Genomic DNA, 3,662 nt, shown 5'->3' with positions numbered 1-3,662 from the left:
TAAAGCATACCTTGATATTGTCGACTGCCGCCAACAGGCGTACTTATATGTAGTCTACCACCATGCGGATAAGCTCCTAAAACAATAGTAAAAATTGTTTTAGTGATAGGGCTGATGATTACAGTATTCGCGTAGTGCATGCATTATTAAAATACCAGAGTGGGCAGGAGTCATTTTGCCTACCTTAATGATGTGTTTCTGTTCCCTTTTAAGTTTTTGAAAGTTTTTGAAAATGTGCTCTCAATTGGCCATCCTGCGTTAGAGAAAAAACGAAAAAACGAGTGTGAGCGCTAGTAGCTAAAAGTCTGGGCATTCAAACAGATTCTGAGCGTTAAATGGACCGAATGCATGTCCTGGCAATTACCTGCTCGAAAATAACAGCAGGCCGCTGGTGCGATCAAAGTTTTCTCACAAGAGATGGCCGCGCAGGCACTTCCAGTATTTAAAGCCCACCTCCAAAAGAGGGCATGATGGGACTTGTAGTGTCCTCAAACTTGCGTAACAAGAAAATTATATTTATTATGTGAAGCGCATATAAAGTCGGTGTCATTTTCAAAGAATAGCTGTATGAAACCTATTTTGTAACTATTTTAGTTACGCGCTGGGTTTGAGGTAAAAAACTCAAAACTTTATTGACAACTCGTATATAAACACTAATGTTGAAACCGGCCAATTCATTTGAACGCTGATTTAGATCGCATATATGTCACAAGTACGGCGAGCACATCAAGGGTCATTATTGTAATCATGTGTTGTATGCACCCTAAACAAACTTCATAACAGAGCATGTGGGGAGTCTGTAGGTGACACTGCACCCATTTTTAAGATTGCATATATCTACCTACCAGGCAGTGGACGCGCTTATTTGTTATACGCAAGATATATTAATGAAAAGAGGACATAAGGCTACAGATTAAGGCCAGGCATGTCTAACAGATGCCAGACCGCTATACTATGTGTCTGTGTCAATTATATGTGGGCTATCTCGGACAAGCTGTTAAGACCTGTTTGATTGCTATTGTTTTTCAAAATCAGATAAGCCTCTTTTTGCAGTAAGGCACGCTCAATGTCGTGGCATTTTGTCATTGATTTCGCAGTGAATAACACTGACCATTTAAATTCATGTTCATTATGGCCTTTATCACAGAGGTCAGCATTAGGCTTGCTTCACGGAGCTCCCCCCGAGGCAGTGAAATATAAGCTAAGCTATCAGCAGAGCCATCACCAGCTGAAGCAATGGTGGAAGCTACCCTGGAGAGGGCAGCTGTAGCATGCTTTGGGAGCCTTGATACATCCCAGCCATCAATAAATACTGGTAAGTGAAAAATGTGCATGTGATGTGTGAATACCCACTAACGTCTGTACTGTGCATGCATACTAAACAACCACAAGCAAACATGTAAATGTAAATGTATACTTGTAAAGCGCACTGTTACTTCATCTCGGAGTGTCCTGGCGCTGTATACCGCTGGGGAACCCGTCCTGGCTTTCCTTGTGAGATGGTCCCTCCTGGGCACCCCCAAGGTGAAGCCATGCATCCCCGGCGCTGATGGGGCCGTTGTGGAGATTAAGCAAGCTATTGCCCAGAGTTGCAGAGTGGGACCCATGGTTAGCTTAGGCACCTAGGCGAGAATTATCGAGTCCGCGGACATTGACCCAAGTCCCTGCCGTGACGGGAATTGAACCCTGGTCCCGGGCCGACCTCTGCTTCAGGGTCTGCTGCTTCTAACCAGTGAGCCACACTTCTCCACATAGCATTCATGTACAAACAACAAACAACACTAGTGTTGCATCATGGGAGATGTAGTCTGTGACAAATTCAGTGTAGTGAGGGAATGATTTGATCTGATAAACATTGCAACACCACTGAAACAGTTCTATTATTTTTTGACACATAGACACACCATTGGAAGCAGACGACACTGCTGATGACACAGCTGGTAGCCACGAGCCTGAGCAGATGGAGGAAGGGCAGGGCGTAGGGGAAACACGTGGGCACAGGCCATCTGAAGTCCCATCTACTGTGGCTGCAACCACTTCTGAGTCCACACTCACTGTCACCTCAGCTGCACAGCAGGACACAACACAACAAGGCCCTCTGTCCATCCTTGTGTGTCTCTCACAGCCAAAACAACAGTCCATGCGTCAGAACAAAGGTTTCCCCTCCAATGGATCAGCTAGTCCAGCCACGTCTGCTTCACTAGACCATGAAATGCTGCAAATACAGCGCCTGCAAAACAAAATCCAAAGACCAAGAAATGTCAGGATGACCCAGGACTTACGCATGATCACCAACAAATTGGCTGAGAATCAGGCCTGAATTGAATCAAAACTGGATGCCCTCACCCACACTGTGACAGACTTAGCAAAATAGGGGTCTGCAGAAAGGGCAACTCTTAGGCGCATGGAGCGCAGCAGGGGCCAGAAACTTGACAATTTGATCAGGGCAATCAATAGACTGGTGCATGCTACAAACAAACACAGCCTGCGCACACTTGGCCTGCAGGTAGAGATGGGCCACTGCAGAGGGAACATAGCTCATGGCCTAGAGAAAATAACAGCAGCAGTGGAAACACTGCAGACCAATCAGATCATTGGTGGTGTTGGCATTGGTGGCACTGACAGCGAAGTATCAAGCCGTAGCAGCATTTCAGCCACAGAGACACCAAGAATGCGCAGAAGCAGCAGCCGGCACCTTGGGTTGGGTAGTGGCAGCTCTGGCCAGGCTACACAGAGGGGCATGAAATTAACTTTTTTGCCTCCCAACATAACTTTACAATGACTTAATTTTCATTATTTGTGGTGACCTAACCCCAATTTACTTTTTTAAGCTTATGCCTACAGTTACTGATGTATCTGTTGTCCTAAGTTTGATAATGGATGCCAGAAAATTAAAGCACCCATTTATATTCACAAATTGTTCTGTCTTATGTACAGCTGAGTGTCTAACTGATGTGTACGTAGCTTTCAGAAGTAGTTGTTGGCAATATGGTCACTGCACCTTCTCCCCTCTGCTGCAGCGTTACCATCCCTTTGATGTACGGCAGGTGGTCCAAGGTCCTCATCCTCAGAATCTGTGTCAAACACATTGATGGGCATTCCACCCCTGCAGGCCATGTTGTGCAGCATGGCACATGTTGCCACGATTTTACAGACTGTCTCTGATGCATACTGCAGAGCTCCACCACTCTTACTTAGGCATCTGATTCGCGATTTCAATATTCCAAAAGTTCGCTTCATCACTGTCCTTGTGCGCCTGTGTGCAGTGTTGTACCGCCTTTCATGTATATTGTTGGGTGACAGATACGGTGTGAGGATCCACGGACGCAGGGCATACGCACTGTCACCTGTTGTGAGATATGTGATGTTGAGGTTAAATGTTAACAGACATACAAGTGAATAAACGTTTGTCTGGGTACTGGTAATAACATTTCCTAGGAGGTATCCATCATCAAAGTCATCTCCTTCTAACCTTTGATATAGACTGTTGTTCCTGAAAATATATGCACCATGGGTGCTTCCAGGGAATTTGTCTACAATGTCTGTAATTATATTTTTAGCGTCACACACTACTTGGATATTGAGGGAATGTGTGCTTTTTCTGTTGCGAAAAATGTATTCAAAGCGGGATGGTGGACATATGGGCACATGGGTCCTATCTA

This window comes from Lissotriton helveticus, chromosome 5_1 (genome assembly GCF_964261635.1).
Source record: "Lissotriton helveticus chromosome 5_1, aLisHel1.1, whole genome shotgun sequence".
In the NCBI taxonomy this organism is placed as follows: Eukaryota; Metazoa; Chordata; class Amphibia; order Caudata; family Salamandridae; genus Lissotriton; species Lissotriton helveticus.
The sequence above is the reverse complement of the archived record's forward strand: the minus strand, read 5'-3'. Positions refer to the sequence as shown.